Below are 24,797 nucleotides of genomic sequence, written 5' to 3'. Positions count from 1 at the left end.
TTCAGAAATACCACTCCAGGAATATATACTTCTTCTGCCTTACACCTGTGCACACACATCCATGGGCAGAGAAAACATTGCGTGTCTTTTCTCAGGGCTTGAGAGACCTGCATTTACAAGATCTCTTACTCCACAGCCCTGAGCTATTAACCTACGTATAACATGATCTAATTAATGTGTAGTTTTAATTAATAAGCGTTGAGAAGGACTACAATACTTGAATGACAGAGCCACTGGTATTATGTTATTTAAAAGCAAAATACTAGCATCTACACAGTGTTCTGTCAAGTGCAACAAGCCTACCAATTTTATCAGTGGCGTTTTCCCGATATGCTTATTTATTGAGTGCCTGGGTATGCTATGGAGAACAAATCCTTTTGCCATTCATAAACACTAAGGTAAACGTATTATTACAAATAATCTTGTGTTACAGAGAAAAATAGGACCAATTTAGATTGGGAGCTTGGGGGTCTGCCTGGAAAAAGTGACAATTGAACAGATACCTGAAGAATGCATAAAAAAGTTAAATTTAGGAGGTAGATAGTTGGCCAGATGATGCTGGGCCTTGTGAGCCAAAGACCAGGGTTTGATTTTATTCAAGAGGCAGCAGAAAATCGTTGAAGGTTTTTAAATAGGGAGGGACGCAAACCACTTGTCCACACAGTTTTGCTTACCTTTCAGATGATCTTTGGGACAGATTTCTAAATACGTACATCTGGGGTCAAAGATATAAATACTTTTAAGTTTCTTGGTATTTCAAGAGTGTTCATACCAATTCAATTTCCTATCAATAGTGCATGAGAGAGTGTCCATTTCTCTAACTCTCAGTAGCATTATCGTTGAAGAATTGTGCCGTTCGAAAAAAAGCAGTGTGGTGTTGTTTTGTCATTTTGTTACTAGTGAATTTGAATACTTTTCAATATTTAATAATAGTTTATATTTCTTCTTTCGTAAATTATCCACGGCCTTTGTCCTTTTTGGGAGGTATGTTAGTGTTTATTGATGTGATATAGCTTTTTTATATTTAAAGACTATTACCCTAGTTCTTATTTCTTACAAATATATATATTCTCCCAATTTGTTTGCCTTTTAATTTTATTTGTGCAATCTTCCCCACCTTGCAAGGGCAATTTGTTATTGAAAGACCAATCTGGTAAATTGAAAATGCCATTACTATGGCTTTAAATTAGAAAAAAATACTATGAATTTCTTAGTTCCCATAAATGAAAAACACCAAGTCTCATTGAAATGGACCTGTTTACTTTACTAGTATACATTAGTTATGATAACCCAACATACCACTTTCTGTTCACTAATTTCTCTATAATGTGATGCTCATCTGCATTCCTGAAGCTTTTTCTCGGTAATTCTGAACCACGCACTTAAGACTACATTCTCAAACAAAACATACATGCAGTACTCAATGTTTATGTAATTTAACCTTTAATGCAAAACAAAAACAGAAAACCAAACATAATAGTAAAGGCAAAATAAAGAAACAACAACAATATATTATAGGAGCATGGACATGAGCTTATTATTGCTACACATTAGCAAACCAGGAACACTCTGACAGGGGAACTTAATAGGAGACTCCTACTCTACATACCTGTGAAGTGGCCATCTCTAAAGCCAGTCCCAAGAAATCTGAATTGGTCCTCATTATGTGAAGACAGTGGGAGAAAGGGTATTAGAAAAAACTCCTTATAAAGTGTAAAAGTTGTAGCCCTAATGCACATATTTTAAAGTAGATCTATATTTGTTTTTTGACATATAGGATTCATAAATTTTTATATAGTCAAATTTATCACTCTTTTCTTTTGTGATAAAAATCACTGCTATAGATATTTTTCTCCACCCTCAATCTTACAAATATTCACCTATATTTTCTTCTACTTTTTGAAAAATGATTTTCGGTTTTTACAATTACAGTATCTAAGTCATTTGGATTATTTTTAAGTGTGAAATGTATGGTAAGAATACAATTTGATTTATTTTTTAAATTGACAAATTTTCCATATCAATTTGTTGAATAATCCTTGTCTCTCTATTTACATAATATTTCTTAAAGCAGAGCCTGGAAAAAGTGATATGCTGATCAACTAGGGTTTTAGCTAAGGGTGGAGAGTGCTGGTTGGGGTTGGGGAAGAAGAGAAGTGTTGTGTGGGGTCCTTCTTTTGGTGGTGCCAAGTCTCTGAAATACATGTAAGTTGAAGCAAACCATTCCTCACTGCCCATTACTCTTCCTTTTCCTCTCTTGTCCCTGACAGCTCGTCCCCTTGCCTTTTCTTTGCAAGCTGGCAGATAAATTCATGGTAGAACATAAGTTGTATAGAAGTAACTATTTAGGTCTTCTGGGCCTCCCCCCAACTCCCAACTCCAAACCTTTGACCCCCAGGCCACCTCCTGCCTCCCATATTCACTCAGCTGAGGGAAAAATGAGATAAATAAAACTGTTCTGAAGGGAAAATAGAGCCAAGGGTTAAATTCTAGGCCAAACCAATAAGAAATTCAGGGATAAGCCATCTAACTTACATTAGAATGAGAGAGAGTATCTGGGTACAAAAATTGAAATGATGCCTAAAAAATTTAATTGGAGAAAAATGTGGAGTTACGCAATCACTTCTTTCCTAAAAGGTAAGCTTTGTTTATACACATATGATGTCTTACTTGAGTGGTCTCCATGAAATATACAGAACCATGTAGTCCTCTATTTTATAGGTGACTTTAAAATAAAAAAAGGTGCTTTACTTAAAGCTATTGTTAGAATTCCTGGCCCAGGAATCAAACCAGGTATGGCTTGATTTTTTCTGACACCCTTTAACTCCTCTGCTGGATTTTAATGGCATATATTCATCCATAAAATTAAAATGAGTTAAAATTATTTCGTGATGTCCCTTGAGATAAGCAAAAATTCTCAGGGCTGTGAATGGATGAAAGATTATGTTTCTTTGACCAATGTACATCATAGAACACATATTCAAGTACCACCCATTTCTAAATTCTAACTTAGTCTTAAAGAAGATTGATAAATTGGATTAGAATCCCAAAACTTCTTGGGCAGTTTCTTCCCAATGATTTTCAGGTCCATATGTCCAATGAGAATCAGAGTAAGAAATTTTGGTTGATAGGCCCTTCCTTCCAAACTCCTAGTGGAGAAAGGTCATTAGGCAAAATATGTGAGGTCTGCTTATCTCTTGAGACTTTCTTAAACTACATATTGGGATCTTCTCTGGTTAGATCTAGAATCACAAACTAAACAAGATAACCTACTTTTCCTTACACACATTTGTAGTGTTTTTCGCTAAAGGGGTGGTCCTGTTCTTTCCGAAGTCCTACTTGTGAATGCATGGATGAAAAATTCAGCATATCCCTGTAATTCCTTTTGATGATAGAATTTAAAAGATATTAAACCACTTTACCAATTTTGTTAATTTAAAAATTAACGCTCCTCCAAGACTTTGCAGTTCCGGACGGTGTGCACTATAAAACAGGTACATCCCACGTAGAAACAGCCGGCGGCCGGGCACAGCCCTGGGCCCCGCGGGTCGGCGCCCGGCGATGCTGCGAGCGCCGGGACCTTTGTGTGCCGGGCGCCGGGCTCCCGCGTGCCGGCACGTACGTCGCCTTCACGTGTGTGCTGCTATGAAGTGCATGTGTGGATACGCAGGAATATGCTGAAACAAACTCGGAGAGAGGCGCGGAGCACTGGGCCGAGGGAAGGTGGGTGTGGGCGTGCACGGCGCCGGCCGGCCGGGAGGGAGCCGCAGCCCGCGGCCCGGCGGGCCCGCGCCCGTGCCCGAGCCTTCGGCGGGGCCGCCGGGCCGCACAATACACGCCGGGGGCGGGCGGAGGTGGAGGAGGCCGGGCCGGGAGAGCGGCCGCCCCGCGCAGACACCGCCATGTGAGCGGGCCGCGGCCTCGCAGGACGCAAACTTTCGCCGCGGCGGCGGCGCCCCAACTTCCCGCCCCGGGCCGCGGGCCCGCCGCTCGGCGCGGAGACACCGTAAGTGCGGGCGGCGGCGGCCTCCGCACCCCCGGCCCTGCCGGCCCACTCGGGCCGCCGCGCCTTCCCCGGGCCGGGCTCGCGAGGGATGTGGTGGAGGGTTGTAAACATGGCGCCCCGGCCCCGCCGAGCCGGGCGGAGGCGGCGGGGAGCGGAGGAGGCCGGGCCCGCCGAGCCGGGCTGGGGGCCGGCGGGGAGGTGGGAGGCCGGTCTGCGGCGCCGGGAGGCCCGGGAGGAGGGCGGCGGGAGGCGAGGAGGCCAGCCCGCGGATCCGGAGGCGGGGAGCCCCCCCGCGCCCCGCCGGCCCAGGCCCGGGAGGAGGCGGCGGCGGCGAGGAGGCGGCGCGGGCGACGGGGCCGGGCGCGGAGGGGGAGGGCGGGCGCGGCGGCGGCGGCGACGGCGGCTAGGACCGGAGCATAATGGTGGGGAGAAGCGCGGCCGCGGCGGCGGGGGCGCGGGCGCGGGCGGGGGCGGCGGGGGCGCCGCCGCTTTGTGGAAGCCGGGCCGGGCTGCAGCCTCTCGGGCCGCCGGCGTGGCTGTGACCGCGGCTCGCCCGCTGGCGGACGGCCCCAGTTGCCCGCGGAGCTTTGTGAGGGGCGCCGGGGCCTGCGGGGCCTGCGCGGTCCGCCAGCGCCCGCTCGCCGTCTCCGGGTCCGGGCGGGGGAGACCCCGGAGGAGGAGGACCGCGCGGGGCCTGCTCGGGCCGGGAAGCCAGGGAGTCGCGTGAGCGCCGCCCGCCGGGACGGCCGTCCCCGCACGGCCGGGCTGCGGGGCCCGCGCCTGCGGGGCCGGCGGAACGCGGCCCTGTGAGTGAGGAGGGCGGAGGGAGCGCTTGCGGTCGCGGCTCGTTGTTTGGGAGCGGTGGCCGCGGCCGGGCAGGGCGGTCCCCAGGGCCCAGGCGGGGCTCGGCCCGCGTCCCCCGCGGCTGGAACTGGCGGCAGCGAGGCCTCCGCCTCCTCAACAGGTCCTGCCGGGCCCCTGGGACTGCCTGCGGGTCCGCCACTCCTCCCGCCCGGCGTCCCGTCCCGAGAGGAGCTGCTGTGCGGGGCCCAGCGGGCCTGCTTGGGGTGCGGGGCTCCTGGGGCGGCCCGGGGACCCCGGCTTCCACGTGGATTGTCCCTCACTTTCTGTATCGGGCAGCTGTGGAGGCGATTACGGTGTGGGCCTGGTGCGAGTGTGTCCGCGGGGCCCGGTGTATGTCCGGTGTGCTCATGATATCTGGTGTTGTATATAGTGTGTCCGGTGTGATGTATGGTGTTTGCGTGGTGCCCGGTGTGTACGTGGCACCTGGTGTTACGTGCAGTGTGTGCATGGTACCCGGTTGTCCGTGGTGCCCGGTGTGCGCGAGGTGCCGGTTGTCCAGCGTGCTGGTGTTAAACAGGGTGTGTCCATGGGGCCCGGTGTGCGCCTCGTGCCCGGTGTATATACGGTGTGCTCTTGATACCCGGTGTTATATATGGTGTTCGCGTGGTGCCCGGTGTGCACGTGGCACCCGGTGTCACATACGGTGTGTGCATGGTGCCCGCTGTGCACATACACAGTGTATACTTAGTACCCGGGGTCATATGTGTCTGTGAGCTCAAATCAGGTGCCCAGGTAGCCTGTTCAGGGAAGGGTGCCTGAAGGTTGAAGTGGCCCGCCCCCGTCAGACTTTCACAGACGCACTGGGCTTGCTGAGGTTTAGGTTTTGGGTCTTCCTGTCTGCCTCACCCGGGTGTTCTGCATCCTGCAGTAAGCCGTGTCCTCTGCGGGCAAGAGGCTGCTTAAAAATGATTTAATTGGTTTGTTGAAAGGCAGAAAGTGAAACGTTTACTTGTTTTCTTTTAAACTGAGACATATAGTAGTTGTGGCTTAGTAATTATGGGATGCATAACCTTTTCAGGTTTTTTGGTTATTGATTCTAATGAATGGTTAGAAGTTATCAGGGAGATAGTCTTGGTTGTACTTTAAAAGTTTGAGTCCTTTCTGGTAAGCAAGGTCACCTTTGTGGTTTTTTTGAATTACTGTACAAGCAGGAGATAAAATATGAATTTTGTAGAGTTATGTTATTTTCCTTGTCTTTGGCTAACTGGAGCTGGTTATGGTCATTATTTTGGTGAGCTCTTCTTTATGAGATGGCCAGGCTAGACGATCAAAGATCAGATCATACGGGATGTGATTAGGACAGAATCAATAAAATATTGTTCTTACTTAACTATACCTGTGGTCAACACAGGATTTCTATTTTTTTTATATGGTACTCTTTTCCCATAGATGTTGTTCATATGAAAACTGAATCTCCCTTTTATGTTCTGTAAATTGGGCAGTTTATTTTGCGGTTACCTGTGGCAGGGTGTTTAAAAAACATACATGTAAGTGCTTCCAGCTTTACAAAGAAAAATCAATTAAAATGTTAAAATTTGGCTGCTTAGGTCGTGCTGCATATTCCTAGGATATCATTATGTTGGCACTTTGAGTGGATGTCATCTTGCATGTGTCCAAGAATTGACATGTGTTTATTTGAACTCTCATCGTTTTGTAACCCCTTTTCCTTTAAGGGTTATTCAGATAATGTATGATAGAGATATTCATACCCTTTGGCATGCCTTAGTTGAAGCTAATTAAGAATTTTAATACAAGTGTCAAATGCTATCCTAATATTGCTTAAAGCCCTAAACCTCTGGTGTCAGATTTTCTTTACCTAATTTTACCATCCTTCAATTGAATTCTGCATGGAAAACATCGTTTAAACAAAGAGGATGTATCTTGAAAAAAAATTAAGGAGAAAATGGACAGTTAGACTTAGTGTTATGATAGTTAAAAGCTTTTCATTGTTTGAAAACTCTAACTTAGACTTGACATTGCATTTTTCCCCCAAAGGGTGATTAGATTTTTTGTCACTAGAGATGTCCCTAGCAAAATGACTTTGAGGCCAGGTGGCGTGGGTCTGAATCTCACCTCCGTCATTTACTAGCAAAATGACCTCAGGCAAATTACTTAAACTTGTCATGCCTGGTCTCAGTTTCCCCATCTGAAAAACAAGGATGATAGTCATTGTACCTACCTCATGGGGTTGTTGACTCATGAACCACTATTAGACTAATTCAATTCAGTTGACTCAAATTCAATTCAGGTTAATAATTAACCTAGTGTGGAAAGGGGTGAAGCTCTGAAATTACAGTATGGCATGCTCACATGCGCCTTGTCTTACTAATTTGTGTTTGTCGTAGCCTACCTCTGAATCTCTGGTTTTTCACTTTAGTTATCTCAGAAGTTTGGAAAATAAGCATTTGCTATATTCCTCAGGAATATATTTCTATATTCCTCATTTACTTGAAGCAATTTTAAGGATCTTTCTATCATTCCTTTTTTTTCTTTTTTCATTGTGATAAAATATATATATAACAAAATTTACCGTCTTAACCATTTTAAGTGAACAGTTCAGTGATGGTAAATGCATTCATCCTGTCGTGCAGTCATCACCACTGTCCATCTTCATAGTGTTTTGTAAAACTGAACTCCAGTTTTACACTAACTCCTCATTCACTTCTTTATCTTTGATAAAGAATGTAGGTAATTGAAGTACACAGTGTGAGAGTTCTTATTTTAACCATTAGTTTTAAATTAAAGTTTTTCTCTTTTCCCTCTTGTCACCCTGTCTGTAACCGCTTCAGGTTGTATGTTTTATATTTGCGTGGAGCAGATAGACTTTCTGAACAAAGAAACACTGCTTGTCACCTCTTCATTTGATCATTGTGGAATTAATCCTTCACCAACGTTTTTACTAGGAATTTGACAAGAACTAAAAAATAACTGATTTGAGTTTAATTTCTACCTGTATTGCTTGCATGATAACTTTCAGTTGCTTTCTTGCAGTGGCATTGTCAAAATTTCAAAACACTTGAAATCTGCTTTGGTGCAGTGATTCTGTGAAGATAATTAGTGACGTAAAGGTTCTCCACATCATCAGTGGCCTGTCCTCTTTTGGTCTTGACTTTAGAAATTTGGTATCCATAAATTTATAACATAAATGAATACCATGATAATATGTATCATGTATTGTGTGTTTACCATGTCTCAGCCACTGTGCAAAGTTATTTATATACACTATCCTTTTTTTTTTTTTTTTTTTTGCTGAGGAAGATTAGCCCTGGACTAACATCTGTGCCAGTCTTCCTCCACTTTATATGTGGATTACTGCCACAGCATGGCTGACAGGTGGTATAGGTCCATGCTCAGGATCCAAACTGCTGCTAAAGTGTAGTACGTGCAACTCAACCTCTATGCCACCAGGCCGGCCCCTATGTTTGCATTTTTTAAGGGATCATATTAACTCTTATCTGTTCTTCAGAGATGAAGAGAATGTATTTAGCAGATCACGTTATCTTGTCTTATACATTAGGAAAAATGTGTGTTACTGAAAACTTGTACATGGTGCTTTTCTTAGTAATATTAAGTATAGTAGATTAACTAGTTTTGTTTTGAGTAAATGGCTTTGTTTTTTTCTTGATGAGGAAGAATAGCCCTGAGCTAGCATCTTTTGCCATTCTCCCGCTTTTTTTCCTTGAGGAAGATAAGCCCTGAGCTAATGTCTTTGCTCTTCTTCCTCCACTTTATATGTGGGTCACTGCCACAGCATGGCTGACAGGTGGTGTAGGTCTGTGCCTGGGATCTGAACCCACGAACCTGGGCTGCTGAAGTGGAGGGTGCTGAACTTAACCATTATGCCATGGAGCCGCCCCCTGCATAAATGCTCTTAACTCCATAATTAATCTGTTTCATAAGATCATGTTAAAATATCATATTTACTCTCTTACAATAGGTAGCATATGTTTTAATATTTTGAGTTCATTTATTAAACATTATTATTTATTGAAACTGGTATGTACTAGACACTTGCTAGGTAACGCAATTACTGAAGCAAGCTCCATAAAGTTTAACAGGAAGAAGTAAATACAGATGCTGTGGAGCAATGTATGTGAGTTGTGGTACATTGTATTTGAGCTAAGATTACCTTTGAGGTCTTAACACTGATGATTTCAAATTTATTCTAATTTGTGACTTTGTGATTTTACCATATTTCTGAGGATGTCTAAAAACAACTTTGTTATGATTAGTAATTTTTATGTTCTCCAGATATTATCTAAGCATTTAAGTGAAAAGTAGACCCACTTAAAATTTTTTCCTAGTTTTATCTGCTTGTATGCTAAGTAAGTTTAAAATATAATTTAACGAAGGAAGAATCTTCTTTCCTAGTTCAAGCATTTATCATGTAAACACGAAAGATATATGCAAATATTTAAAAGTGGATTTGTACTGAGAGTTTGTCACTAATACTAACTCTCAAAATTGGGATTAAAAATGCTTTTTTAAAAAAAATTGGGTAGATACTGTGGTTTATTGCAAGAGAATCTGTCATGAATATATTTTGACTATGTATGCAGATAAGGTCCGTTTAGAAGTCTACTTTATAAGCAGTTTTTAGAAAGCTGGGTTTCATCATAAACATTACTTCTGGCAGCACGTTGTTTTTGTTGTTCTTGGTGAGGAGAGATTGTCCCTGAGCTAACATCTGTTGCCAGTCTTCCTCTTTTTTTTTTTTCTCTCCCCAAAGCCCCAGTACATAGTTGTGTATCCTAGTGGGATGTATGTTCTACGTGGGATGCTGCCACAGCATGGCTTGATGAGCAGTGTGTAGGTCTGAGCCCAGGATCTGAACTGGCGAACTCCTGGCTGCTGATGCAGAGTGCGCAAACTTAACCACTCAGCCACAGGGCTGGCCCCAGCAAGACTTCTTTAAAAAGAAGGTGTCACATATTGAGCACCTAGTATACTAGGTGATTTCCATTCTCCATTTAGTCCTCACAGCATCATAATGAGGGAAGTGTTATTGCAGTATTATCATAGCATAAATTATAATGTTGTAGTACAGTTAGAAGTATTATATAACTTATAATAAGACTCAGAAAGGTTAAGTTACCTAGTACCTAACGTCACGCAGAATACATGATTAAATGGATATTTATTTGAATTCAAGTGTATGACTACCGGACCTAAACTCCGTTTGGTTTCTCTGTCTCCATAAAACCCAGTAACTTCTTGGATCTTTGTACTGATATGTTGTCATCTTCCAAATGTGCATGTATAAATTTGCAAAATTATGGAATAATAAAGGAATGTAAAACTGTGCTCATTCTTCTGACAGAAGTAGGAGGTGGAAAGAGGACTGTTAGAGACCTCCTGGTAATTAGAACGTTCCATATATAAAGTCCTGGTTAGGCCCCACTTCACTGGTCATGACAGCTAGTAATCTAAGAAGCACAAATAATTGGCTCATTTTCTTGCTGTCACTATTGGCAGCTCACATTATGAAGATAACTTGGTGCAGGTTTGGGGTGGGGACCTTCAATCTTTATTTTAATACTTATGTATAGGAGAGAAATGTTTGAAAATACTCAGAATTGACGCCAACACTAAAGTATTCTTGTATTAGAAGGGGAAGTCATTGTCTTGAGGAATCTCTTTGCATTTAGCTAATTTCTTGAAAGTTGCTCTAAGTGCGGAGGCTTCAGAATTCAGTAGGTGTTTACCGTTGTCTAAAATAATGTGAGAAGCATATGGTGAAGAGAGAAATAGATCGGTTGAGTTGTAGCATTTACAGCCTCAGACCATCCTGATACATCAGTGGTGTTGCAGTGGGATGTGAAATGTGGTTTCTCATGTTTGACGGCCAGGGAGAGACTTACAAAGAAACCTTCTTTTAATGAAGGCTCAGCAGAGGGAAAGCTCTGCTTGGGGAAGCTGTCTCACCCCGAAGGCCATTATGAACTTTGTAGCTTTTTTGTAGATTCTTGATTTATCTGCCTGTTGATAGCTTTTCTTTCTCAAAACTGCATCTGAGAAATGCTATTTGGGAGATCAAGTCCTTAATTTTCAATTGAGTTTTGACATGGAGCCCTTTTTGAATAAATATAAAATATACCTACTTAGCTGCCCAGCTCTTGTGGTAGAAATAAGTGAGATTTATTTATTTGCAGTTTTCATTGGTATTTAAAAGAGTTTTGGAGCATTTTATTTACCATTAGAGATGTTGTCTTTTTAAATTATAGAGGATATAAAGTTTAAGGTGATTTATTTTTCTACTGTACTTAAAATTTAATGTTTTTCTTATGTTTAAAAATATTAGATTTAATATCATATAATGTCAAAATACGTGATATTTTTTATTTTGAAATACCTACTCATTTTACTATTCTGCACATATGTATTCTACACATATAATCTTAAGAATCCATTCACTTGTGATCAATATTCATGATGGATTGTTTCAGGTAAGAAACTTCCATTTGAATAATTTTTTTTTTTTTTAAGATTTTATTTTTTCCTTTTTTTCCCCAAAGCCCCCCGGTACATAGTTGTATATTCTTCGTTGTGGGTCCTTCTAGTTGTGGCATGTGGGATGCTGCCTCAGCGTGGTTTGATGAGCAGTGCCATGTCCGCGCCCAGGATTCGAGCCAACGAAACACTGGGCCGCCTGCAGCGGAGCGCGCGAACTTAACCACTCGGCCACGGGGCCAGCCCCCTCCATTTGAATAATTTGAAAATTAAATTTTATTTTCTTAGGATTCTTAGAATAAAACTAGCTTTAGTCTGTTATTTTCAGGTGACTTAAAAGCTGAATAGCCACCAATTCACTTTAAAGTTAGACTTTCTCTTGGTCCATTTGCTTATTTTAAATGCTAATTAAAAATATACTATTGTAAGCCTTAGATGCAGTAGTATTTAGATCTTATTTATTCCTTTACGTAAATTCTTTGGGATTTTAGGAGCCAAGAGTGGCTTGACATACTCTTGATAGTACACTGTCTCAATCATGGCTGAGCATCTGCATTACTTCTTTTTCTTAAGAAAAACATTAAATCAGAATATCTGAGGATGGGTCTTGGCTCCATTTTTTAAAGTTCTACAGTTTTGTTTTTAACTTTTCAAGTTTCAATTTTTTAATTTTTTTAAGTAGGCAGTGTTAGATATGCCTTTTTTAAAAAATATTTTTTTGGAATGGCTCATAGAAAATGCAGCCCCTAGACTTGGCTTATAGAAAATGTAACCCCTAGACCTTTAGCTCTGTGCCTCAGCAGTTGTTTTTCAAGAATCATATTCATGAAGTTTCCTGAAGAGGATAATCAGAACAGCTTGAAAAATAAATGCATCCCAGAAGAAGACCTCATGTCTTTTCAGGTTCCTCAAAATGCTCCTGTATTGTTGCTCTGCTGTTGGTCAGGGAAGATAGCTATCAGAGAGGTAGGGTTGGTTGGTGTTTCCCTCTTGGTCCCACAGCGTGTCTGAGATAAATGATGTTCGGAGGATAGACTGCCATCCGGTTTCAGTGTCTTTGGGCTTTCCCATAATTTGACTAAGCAGCGGCCTGTTGTTCCTAAGGGTCCTGGAGTAAGCTTGCAACCCTGGCAGGTATAGGAAGAACTTGGATGTCTTTAGGCAGTCACGCCAACCATGGTGGGGTTGCATCTGCAGGTGGGAGTGAGACCACCGGAGAAGTCTTTTCAGATTCTGCCTAGCCGTGGGGCTAACCCTGGCCTTTGTCTGGATTTCAGGTGATTCTTGATACTCGTCCAGATTGGGGGTGTCATTTCCACTCGCAGGTGGTTCCCCAGAGGTAGGGCCATCACAGGAGCAGATTCGATGTCTGAGCTGAGTACCAGAAGAGTATGAGGGGAGAAGCCCTTGAGCTCTAAGATTCACTGTCACTCTGACCACTGCTGGCTGGTATCTGCATTCCCTCCTCAGTTCCTGTATTTCTCGCTGCAGCATACTGAGGCTTCGTGGGGCCCCTGGGGACCTGTAGAGTGCCTGATTTCCACGGACTTCTCTTTCTTCCTCTGTAATGCAAATGCAGTGTCCATTAGTTCCTCACAAGCCAGGGTACATGGTAGATGGGTTTTAAAAGAGGCGAGAGTGGCCTGGGGAAGCCTCACTCAACCTGGTGCTGCTTGTTGGTGGAGTCTCCAGCTAGGTCTGATGGTGTTTCATTTGCTCTTCTTATCATATGACACGGTCCTATCCAAGTTGTTTCCCACTGGTGTCAATCTCTTGCTGTTTTTTCTAGTTATACCTTGGGTGATAAAACAACATCTTATCTGTTTTTGAAGTATGCCAGGTCAGATTTTCTTAAATATACATAACTTCCTTAGTTTTAGATTACCAGATACATTCAAGAATTATATTAATCACTGTTGTTAGAATTGCATTTTATTTATTTATTTTTTTGCTGAGGAAGATTCACCCTGAGATAACATCTGTTGCCAATCCTCCTCTTTTTGTGTGTGACCTGCCTTCACAGCATGGCCACTGACAGATGAGTCGTTGTAGATCCATGCCTGGGAACCAAACCCAGGCTGCCGAAGCGGAGTTTGCCAAACTTAACCAGTAGGCGACTGGGGCTAGCCCTAGAATTGCATTTTAAATAGAATATTCTTACAAAACTTGACCTTGAAGAATAGAGTGGAAAGTGTTAGATGGGTTTACTATTATGAATCAGTATTCTTCAATTGAAGTACCATTTCATAGAATAGTCCTAAATATGGTAAATAGTAGGATGGGAAGAGGATCTGAAGTCTGGTTCATAGACAGTAATTGAAAAATTTGAATTCTACCACATGAAATGCTAAACTGAAAACTGGCCACTCCAGTCTCTGCTCTCAGTCTCTTCTGTTCGGGTTCTCTTTCCCTGCACTGTGTCCTGAAATTTGCTACTAGGCAATGAACTGAGGTAATTGTAAATCTCTCCTCATTCATTTTCCTTCCTCCAGGGATTATAATCCTGTCATGCAGGAAATTTTGGAGTCTATTCTTAGTCTAACTTTCTAGTCTAATCTTCAACTATTCTCCTAAGTAAAACCTTTACTTCAATCAGTCATTCTGTTTATTCTTTCAATAAGTTTTTTTAGTACACAAGTAGTGCTGGTTGTATTAGTGTTTCATAAGTTTTGCTCTGGTATCCTCCTTTCCCCTCCTCATTCCACCCCTAATGCTGAAGTCAGTTTAAAATTTAATTTAAAATTTGTTGGCACTTGAGATCTCTGTCAAGTTTTATCTTCTCCATCTTGTTGCTCTCTCACAGTGATCTTTTGCCTCAATTTATCTTCTGTAGCATTTAAAGTTTGCCTCAACTAGTTCTTATTGCCATTTATTATTATTTAAACTTTACCCCTATAATTATCTTCCTAGTTACTTGACCTAAGAACAGACTTTTCTTTTTAAAGATTTTTAAAATTCTTTTTTCCTTTTTTTCCCCAAAGCCCTCCCCGTACATAGTTGTATATTCTTCGTTGTGGGTCCTTCTAGTTGTGGCATGTGGGACGCCGCCTCAGCGTGGTTTGATGAGCAGTGCCATGTCCGTGCCCAGGATTCGAACCAATGAAACACTGGGCCGCCTGCAGCCGAGCGCATGAACTTAACCACTCGGCCACAGGGCCAGCCCCTAAGAACAGACTTTTAAAATTTCTTTATAATACCTAGTGCAGTGCTGTGCATAAAGTAGGTCACATAAGTGCATACAGGTAGACAAAAGAATGCCCGTTATCTTTTCAGTGGCGACATGGTATATGCAAAACCCAAATATTTGCCCTAACAGTCTCCTTGCCTGCATGCTAGTGGAGGAAAACTACAGAGCTGATTGGTGACACTGTATGTAGGTTCTTGGAAACCAATATACATGGTCATCTGGGCTCTCAGTCATACTTTATTTCTCAGATCAGCTCATCTTCCTCTTTCATAATGACGTACTAAACTTTCTTTACACCCCTCTCGCCTGCTCAGTCTTGTAGACGACATTGGCCTCTTTTTCTCGAGAGAAAGAAGGCATCTCAGGGGAACAAACTTACTTTACTCCAGATCTGCTCTCTCCATCCCCTTTTCTTGTTCTCTTGACCTGTGATCTACAGATCTTTCCCTGCAGAAAGCTCCTTCCTACTTTTTTGTCGTCATCGTCTGTACTGGCTCCCTCCCGTCTGCATTCAGACGTCTCCCACCATTACAAAATAAACAAAACAAAAACAACAAAAATCTTTTCTGAACTCCACACCCACTGCTCTGGTTTTCTTTTCTCCTTTTCCCGATCTTTCTCCTTTCTTAACACTCATCAAAAGAATCGTCTTTCCTTTGTTTCTTTAGTTCTTCCCAGTCCAGCTTCTCCCACCTTCTGATGTTGAAGCTTCTCCAGAGACGTCACCATGACCTCCCAGCTGCCAAGTCCAGCAGAGCCTTTCTGGCCTTGTTCTCCTTGGCCTTTGAGCAGTTGTGATGCACAGTCTATCATCTCCTCCTTGAAACACTCCCTTTTGTTTTTGGTTTCTGTAATGCCACACTCTTCTCTTTTTCTTTAGAACCTTTGGCTGCTGCATCTCTATTTGCCAGCTGCTCTTCTACCTAGAATTAAATGTGAAGTGCCCCGTGCTCTGCCCCAGGACTCCACTTCTTATCTTCCTGTCTGCCTCCCTCCAGAGTCTCATCTCTGCTTGTGGTTTCAGTTACCACCAACATGGTAGTAATTATTATATCAGCTAAGATGCTTCCAGCTGGAACTTAGCAGAAATCCTTGACTCAAAATGGCTAATGCAAACTTCTTCTCTAACTAGAAGTCCAGAGATAGGACGGACTCCAGGTGGTGCAATCAGCAGCTCGAAGGACTTTCTCTCCTTTGTCAATCCACCATCGTCAGCATTAGTTTTATTCTGAGGCTAGTTCCCTTCACGGTTGCAAGATGGCTGCATCAGTTTTGGGTGTCATATCTAGACCTAGTGATATTCAGAGAAAGAAGAGACCACTTTTTAGGAGGTAGGACATCTGTCCTAAAGGTAGGCCTAGCACACTTCTCCCTCATTGAGTCACACAGCAGTTGCTAAACCTGATATTAGCTGATAAGGAAGATGGAATTACCAAGATTGGTACAGATGAAACTTCTGAGCTAAATAGCTTTTGGAACTTTAGTCACTCTCTTCTGCTGAAAAATTCTTCAGTGACTTCCCACTGCCCTTAGGTTAAAGTCTCAAATCCTTTATAATGACTTATGAAACTCCACATACTCTGGGCCCTGTGCTCTGTCCCACCTTTATCTGGTGCCACAGTCTTTGCTTCAACCTTGCTGGCTCATTCTAAATGTCCTAGAGGTCCCAGGTTAAATGTCACTTCTTTAGGGAAACTATATTTCATCCCCCAGGTAAGGGAAGGGAGCACAACGTCTTCTGTAGCATTATTCGCTCTCATAGCATCTGTACTCAAAACAACCAGAATTGCTGTTTAATATAAATAAGTGTTGACTGATTAAATGGCCTGGTATTCTGATATAGAATGATCAAGAGAATCGATGGTGTGGAGCTATAAAATGCCTTTCATTGTCAGTTAATTAGGGTTAAAACTAGTATTGCATGTGCTCAAATAACAGTTTTATTAGCTTGTTAGGTTACTATTTTTTAAATATAAATACTTAGAGAGTTTACCTTTGGAAGAACAACATAATAGTAAAGTATAACTAAATATATTGTTAGCTTACTGTTTTTAATATTTCTATATTAAAATCCGGATATATGTTGGTGTATTTGGGGTCAAATTTTATACTTATCAAGTATTGTACTTTAAATAGATAATGTATCACTTAGGAGGAGGGCAGTTATTCTACTGTGAGAGAGGAGAAAAGCTGAAGCAGAATCTAATAAAGAATTATTTTCACCCTTCTTTCTCTTCCTTTCTATGGAACCCTGCTCCTCAGACTAGAGAGTGATCTGTAATTACCCTGCTTGCCCCAACTTCAAAGAGAGGGAAGGAGAAGGGTGAGAAGTGGAGTCATAAGTGAAGCAAGTTGTTTGCTAGCGTGCGCAGCATGGATATGAGCTAGCTCAGTGCCGTTCTGGCAAGTTTTAGAGACTGACCGTGGCTCTGGCCGACGCCATTTTTAATGCTGATGATACGGGATTATTTTAGAAAACTGCATGCCTTCGTAAATTATGATTAATGATTGTATAATTTTTTTACTTTTCTGGAGACTCCCTCTCCTCGCCCTCCTTCCTAATAGTCTGTAAATTTACTCCGTGACCTCAGAATCCATAACGCAGTGCCCTAGGCAGTCATTACGAATCAATTAGAAATGTGAAATGAGACCAAACTTTTTTGAAGCTCATTTTCAAGATTATGGGAGACATATTTTAACCAAATTAAAACTCAGAGTACTTTATAAACAGACATTGTATTAAAATAACAGATATTTGGCAGTTTAGCTATAGAAAATGCCAGATTGATTGGCACACATTGTTGGGCATCCAGTGTTGCCATGTGCTTTGCAAAGTATCCGATAATTGTAAGATTTTGGACTTTCTTATGTGTTTAATAAAATATCTTATATATTTTCAAAGATAGTATAAACTTTGAGATGTACGTTATAGCAATTCAATAAGGCAATGTTAAAATAAGACGGGAATGTGTATTCCCCACTCCTGCTTGGAGGTCAAACATCAGCCTAAACACATGGCTGTTCCGGATGATGTTTGCTCTTGGTACAGGAGTGAGGCCAGGAGCCCTCCTGCCACATGTTGTTCTCACCCCTTGCATGTATTTGCTATCTTTGGTCATGTAATTTCTTAGTTCTTTCTTCTGTTACTTATTCATTACAGTATAATATATATAGTAAATTGAGCTTTGCTCCTTCCTTGTAGTAAAATATCCTTTATATGGACTGCTAAATAATTGAGGGTTTTAAAAAATTATAGTTAATTCTCATGTAGTCAGAATCTAAATAATGGAAAAGTTCAATTGCCAACTTTGGTCTAATTTCATGAATTAATGAGATAATAATTTTAAAGGGATGTGTATTAGGAAAAAGAGGTCAGATTGAGATATCCCCCCAATCTTGACTGTAGAAGCGTGCTGTGTTATTAATGTGCATGAAAGCATAAACCATTATTTGAGTTGTCTACCTTTTAAATTCATTTGAACATTTCTTAAGCAAGACATGTCACTTTTAGTGTGAACTATTTGCATTGGATAAAATTGAGTTATTTCCTGTTGTGTCTCTGCTGTTGAATACTTTCAACGTGGTGCTAATATGTTCCCTGAAGTAACTCATTTCCATCAGTTGTGAAGTACAGAATTGCTATTTGTAGTTTTCTTCAGATTTGAAGTTTACCATTGTACAGTCTACAAATTATGACAAACTCTTTCTGAAAAAAAATATTTGAGAAACGAAGCATTCTGGTTAAGTTAGCATGGGCTGGTATGGTTGATATGTAATAAATGAATGGCTAATTAATAATTTTTAATGTAAGCATTATATACCTTATTTTGTAGATGTTTAAGTTCCTAGAAGACAGTGATTGTGTCATTTTAACTGACTTGTTAGGAAATAATATTATGAGCAAATTATAGAATTACAGTAATCCTTGTTCTGCCATGCTGGCATTTATCCAGAGTTGACTATGTTTAACTGGAAATAGTGTAAAAGCTTCGGTTTTCTTCATCTTCCTTCTTAAAAGGGTTTTTAGGCTGTTTATTTGATAGTGTTATTAAAATAGTTATTCAGAACATTTAAAAAGTAAAGATCACATTTTGCAACAATCACAGTCGATTCTTGTGATTTGCTATAGTTATATTCTGTCATTGCCACAAACACTGAGTTAGCCAATGGTGACCCTTTGCCTCCAGGGGAAGTACAGGGTTGGGTTCCTGTGAGCCTCTAGTCACAACAGTTTTATAAACTAAAGTGCCGTTTCTGTTATATAGGTTTGTTTGCCAATATTCGTGTAAAACAAGCCAGTCTCAGCATCAAAAACCTGTTCTTCACAGTCTTTTTCCTGTATAACATTTGCCTGAAAATTTAACATTTTTTACGTAGTATTGCTGTTTGAAACATGTGAGCCAGCCGACACAAGCTGAGAAGGGTTTAGCATTTTCCTGACCCTAGGTAATGTGGTTATAAATGTCTTTTGCTTTGAGCCTCATGACAGCGCTGTCTGCTACACTTGTTAGCAGTTGTCATCACATGAATCCATGAGTTTGGTGGCTTTCCCATCCTCTGCGTGACTTCCTAGTGCACTATAGATGCTGCGTTAGCACTTTCCATAGTGGTCCCAGGTAGATTGGTGCATCTCCTCCTTCGTGTTCTGAAGCACCGTTCTGAAGCACCGTAACTGCCTGGAGGAAGCTCATCTGACGTTTTTCCCTAAGGCTCATCACATCCTTCCCATGCTCGGGAACAGCAGACAACACCTCAGCACTACACTTGGGGCCATTTTAAACAGTGAAATCACCCAGAAAAAGCACAAGAAATGAAAAATGTGGCAGTAAATAGATTGCAGAAAGAACGTTATTTTCAGTCTGAGCTGGAAGAAGAAGGCAGAGCAACACCCTGTTCCACCTTAGCTGGAAACCTGCGTGTGTATGCCAGTGACCACAAGAAGTCTACGAGCACTGATTTTGGCATTACAAATAATTTTAGCAAGTAGGTGGTGTCACAATTATGGAATCTACGAATAATGAGAATCAACTGTAGATATAATTGGTAAAGTTTTTCTGTGTCAGGGATTTTATGATGATTTTCATTTTCCTATCTTTTAATTCTTATTTCATTTTATGAAAGAATTTGTACTGAATTTCATAGCTACAAAGGAAATCTAAGAAAATTCCTCTTATTTTGTGTTCTACTAATGGGACACTTTTCCCCTGTAGTTTTTTATCTCTTTTTTCCAACCTAGGTAAACTTGGCTTTAAAAGAAAGATTAGGATTTTTTTTTTCAGAAAGCATTTATATATATGATTAAAAAATTAGATGTTCTTTAAAGAGATTGAGATTTTTATGGGAAAAAAATGTACATTGTTTTGGTGTGTGTTTTTTAAATTTTACCTTAAGAAAGCTGATTGATACCAAGGGCAAAAACCTTAAAGGAAAAGATCAATAAATTTGATTACATAAAAATTTAAAACTAAAAAAAACAAAGAAAGAAACTGGAACAATATTGGCATCATAGATAATAACCCAAAGGGTGTTATTCTTCAGGTGTATAGAGAATTTTAAAGAATCATTAAGAAAGAATCATTAAGAAAATGGCAAATAGTACAATAGGAAATAGAGAAAACAAATATGCACTTTTTTAAAGAAGAGCCACAAATGTAAAAAATTACTTGAAAAGATATTTGGCCTCAATACCAGTCTTAAGAAAAGCAAATTAAAACAGAGTACAATTTTTGCACTTTTGGTTTTGGCGAAAATTAAAACAAGACCAAAATACTGTAAAAGATTAGTTAGTTATACATTAGTTAAATATCTGTAATACAATCATGTGCCATGTGACGATGTTTTGGTTAATGATGGACCACATAAGCAATGGCGGTTTCATAAGATTAGTACCACATAGCCTAGTTGTATGGTAGGCTATACCATCTAGATTTGTGTCAGTATACTCTATGCTGTTTGCACAGCAATGAAATTGCCTAACAACACATTTCTCAGAGTGTATCCCTATCATTAAGTGACACATGACTGTAGTTATGATCTAAAAACCCTTTATTCAGAGGAGAGCTTCCACTGTCTTCCACCATGAGCAAAGAGGTCCTCCCTAGGAGAGTATCTGTCATCAGGGTGGTCTGACACTTTGGTGGACAACACAGACAATTTTAAAAGGAAAAGGGTATCCTTTGAGAAATGTGCAAACCGAAAAGAGGTTGCTGTGCTACTGAGTGGTGAGCTCAGGGAGGAGATAGGAAATTACAAAAATCAAGCGCACAAGTGCACAAACTCTGACCCTTTGGTTTGCAGCAGTGAGTTTGCTCCCAGGGGACATTTGGCGCTGACTGGAGATGTTTTGATTGTCATGCCTTGGGGGGAGACAATGGGCATCTAGTAGGTAGAGGCCAGGGATGCTGCTATACTATGTACAGGACAGCCCCGCAACAGAGTCCCACGATAGCCTTGGGGTTAAGAACCCTGGTGTAGGGGCAAGGCAGCTCCTTTGTTACAAAACTCAGGTGTTGATATATCCCTGTGGAAGATGATGACCTCGGGTTGTTACGAAAATATGTATTTGCTATATATGCCATTTAAGCATGTGTGGCTGTGTCTCATATATGTTAGATTTCCAATCACAGTGTATTAAGAAATTTGTAATTCTTAAACCACTTATTTGAAAGATTTATACATCTTATTCTTAAATAAGGATAAACTAGGCATTCCTGTATTTTATTGTTTTACTTACACGAGTCATGTAACTATAACTTAGTGGAAAATCCTTTTTCATGTGATTAATTTTTTAACATAAATATGCTACTCAAAATATGACACATACTTTAGCTTAAAGGCCCTTATTTAATTCAGCAAAGCAAAACAGCTAGTTCCCTAACCTTCAGATAATGTGAAAACCATAAATTTAGAGGTAGACTGGTGGATTATATTCCTTTGAGAGGTAACATATTTGTGGAATGGAGGATTTCTGATTGTTTGGTCTGGGTTTTCATAAATATCCAGGACATGACTCAGATTACTTAGTAAAAGCACAAAATAAGAGTCAAATTAAGAATACAAACAAAAAATACCTTTATATTTTGTAGTTGACAGTGATTGCCTTAAGGTAGCAGAGTTAGGGTAGGGAGAGTTGGGACTATTTGACTTAAAGTCATACGTGTATTTATTTTAATTAAAATGAGAATAAAATTTGAATAAACCACAGACCTTCATGTGATCTTTCATCTCTTTCCAGCTTCTTCTCCATCTAGCTCTTTCCCTGTTTTAAGTTCTTCATCTCCCACTTACCTTAATCTGCTCTGATCTGGTTTTGGCATCTGTTATTTAACCAAAATAGCTCTTGCTAAAGTCATCAGTGACCATCATTTTGCTAAATCTAGGGCACATTTTCCAATTCTTTTTTCTTTTTGTCTTCTCAGCAACACCCCGCACTTCTTGGAATCCTGTCGTCACTGACTTTTGTAAAGACAGCTCTCCTGGGTTTGCTCCTAGTTCTTTGGGTCGTGCCTCCTCTCCTCAGGATAAATAACCTTAATCTTAGTCATCTAATCATTAGATGTTGGGTTTCTCAAGACTTGTCCAAGGTCTCTTTCTACCATGTCCTCTCTTGGGCAGTCTAGTCTACAATGATGGTTTTAGTGTGTGCTTGTGTAGGTAACTCACACTTGTCTGTCTCAGTACATGCTCTCAGCTCCTCAGCTCCCTCTCCCTGTGCCTACTTGGTATCTCCCCTTGGATGTCTAAAAGATACCTAAAACTTCATCGGTCCAAAACCAGTGCCACACCACTCACTACATTTTGCAAACTTGGTCTTCATCCTGAATTCCTTCTCTCAATTGAAAACACCCCAGAACAACATGCTGTGTAAGCCAGAAACCTTGACACTCACCTCTCCCTCGTTCCTAGTCCACAATCAAGTCCATGTCATCTTTTCTCCTCTCATTCTGCATGCTGTAGCCAGGGATATCTTTAAAAACCCATTATTTTCCAAAGATGCTGTTGGCCTTGCTTTCCTTTTTTCTTTTTTTTTTCCTTTTTTTTGCTTCTTTTTCTCAACTCCCCTTCCCCCCTCCTCCCCTCCCTCTCCTCTCCCCCTTGCTTCCCCTTCCCTCTTTGCCTCCTCCTCCTACCCCCTCCCCCATCCTGCTCCCTCTGTCTTCCCGTCCCACCTTCTCTTTACCCCTACCCCTGTCTTCCTTCTTAACCTTTGGTGAAGTCAGATTTGCTCTTCTTGCTTGTAGATGGCTATAGCTCAAATTTGTGTACACGATATTTCATTTCCTTTCCTGGCTAATAGCAACTGAGGAGGATTTTTTGTGGTGGTTGTCAGGGATGGTTTGGGCTCTGACTATGGCTTATGAAAATGGTGGGGGTGAGGATTTGTGGTAGAGAGATAGGAATGAGGGAGCATGGCCGTTGATTTTTATGCACAGTGAGAGTAAACAGAGGCATGCAAGATAGTTGTGGCTACTCTACTGATTCTGCAGATTCAGATAAGAATATTAAGGATTGGTTTTGAGTGTGTTTGGCTGAGTACAGTTCTGCAAATATGGTGTTTATCACAGTTATTTTTAATACTTGACTGACGTTGACATTTAAATGCAGCCAGCCCTTCTTTCCTCACTCTGCCCTCCCACCCAGGATAAGTTGCCCTCTGTAGCTCCCTTGTGTGGCCCCTGCTCACAGGTCTGTGACCGTGAGCATCTTGAGGGCTCGACTGTGCCTGACACAAGCATCTTTGTCTCCAGTGTCTAGCCTAGTGCCCAGAGGTCTGCAGTAAGTGATTGTGACCAAATGAATGAATGTGAAAGAAAGATATAGGTAAAATAACCGGGGTTCAAAGCCTTGGCTAATGGACTAAATTAAAGCTAAACTTAGGGGCCGGCCCCGTGGCCAAGTGGTTAAGTTCACGCGCTCTGCTTTGGCAGCCCAGGGTTTTGCTGGTTCAGATCCTGGGTGCGGACATGGCACCACTCGTTAGGCCAGGCTGAGGCAGCATCCCACATGCCACAACTAGAAGGACCCACAACTAAAATATACAACTATGTACTAGAGGGATTTGGGGAGGAATAAAAGCAGAAAAAGAAAAAAAAAAGATCGGCAACAGTTGTTAGCTCAGGTGCCAATCTTTAAAAAAAAAACTAAGTATGACAAATTCTGTCATTACTCTGCCACTGACACAGTTTAGTGTTTGTTGTATTTTTTATCAATATAGACAGAATTTATATAGACTCTACATTCGTTGCCCATCAGAATTTCTCATATCCTTCCAGGATCATTAGTGAAGTTAAAAAAATACGGATATTTAGACTCCAGCCCGACAGTCTTTGGCAAGACATGTCATTTAAAAGGAATCTTAGATTCTATATGTATTTATCTTTATGGCTAAGTATTATTATTTCTCTTGAAAGTGGGCTGTTAAATATATAAAGTTTCATGAGGCATAAAATCAGCAAAAATATTACACTTGCTGCTTTTTACATGTTTTCTGCAAAGATTGTGCACTCCTTTTTTAATCGTGGGCTAAATTGCATTGCCGTTCTGGAGGTTGCTTGTTGGCTGTTGTTGGATGGTGCATCCACCCAAACTTGGATCATGGTTTTGCTAGTAATGAAGACTAATTAAATGTGGTAAAAGTGATGTAACTTTAAGATAGGATTTTAGGGACTGGCCCCGTGGCTGAGTGGTTAAGTTCATGTGCTCTGCTTTGGCGGCCCAGGGTTTCGCTGGTTTGGATCCCACGCGCGGACATGGCACTGCTTATCAAGCCATGCTGAGGCTGCATCCCACATAGCACAACCAGAGGAACCTACAGCTACAATATGCAACTGTGTACCGGGGGGCCTTGGGGAGAAGAAGTAAAATAAATAAAAAAATAAAGGTTGGCAACAGATGTTAACTCAGGCGCCAATCTTAAAAAAATACATATGTATAAAATAGGATTTTAAAACTCAAATATAATCATCTGTACCCTTAATAAAAAAATGAGTCTACTGACAATAAATGACTATTGCAGAGACTGTTGTGAAAGACATTTAAAAAAACAAGAATCTAGTAAAAGACTCCTTTTTTGACATTCAAAACCATTAAAATTTTTTTTTATTGTGGTAAAATACACATAAAATTTACCATCTTAATGGTTTTAAAATGTATACTTCACTGGTACCGCGTATATTCACACTGTTGTGCAACCATCACCACCATTCATCTCCATAACTCATTTCACCTTGTAAAACAAAAACTCTGTACCTATTAAACAGTAACTTCCCATTCTCTCCTCCTCCCCAATCC

At 41.1% G+C, this 24,797-nt stretch overlaps 1 protein-coding gene across 46 annotated transcripts in view; it reads left to right on the top strand.

Moving 5' to 3' along the window:
* Positions 1–3,320: 3,320 nt before the first annotated feature.
* The window catches only part of ZMYND11 (zinc finger MYND-type containing 11), a 116,232-nt gene continuing 94,755 nt past the window's right edge, over positions 3,321–24,797 (top strand). For 6 of the 46 annotated variants that reach the window (XM_070254711.1, XM_023631899.2, XM_070254694.1 and 3 more), the window contains exon 1: positions 4,293–4,428. The gene's annotated coding sequence lies outside the window, so the exon portion shown is untranslated. The other 40 variants (XM_070254710.1, XM_070254708.1, XM_070254693.1 and 37 more) reach the window with 27 other exon arrangements.

This window comes from Equus caballus, chromosome 29, assembly GCF_041296265.1.
Source record: "Equus caballus isolate H_3958 breed thoroughbred chromosome 29, TB-T2T, whole genome shotgun sequence".
In the NCBI taxonomy this organism is placed as follows: Eukaryota; Metazoa; Chordata; class Mammalia; order Perissodactyla; family Equidae; genus Equus; species Equus caballus.
The sequence above is the reverse complement of the archived record's forward strand: the minus strand, read 5'-3'. Positions and strand labels throughout refer to the sequence as shown.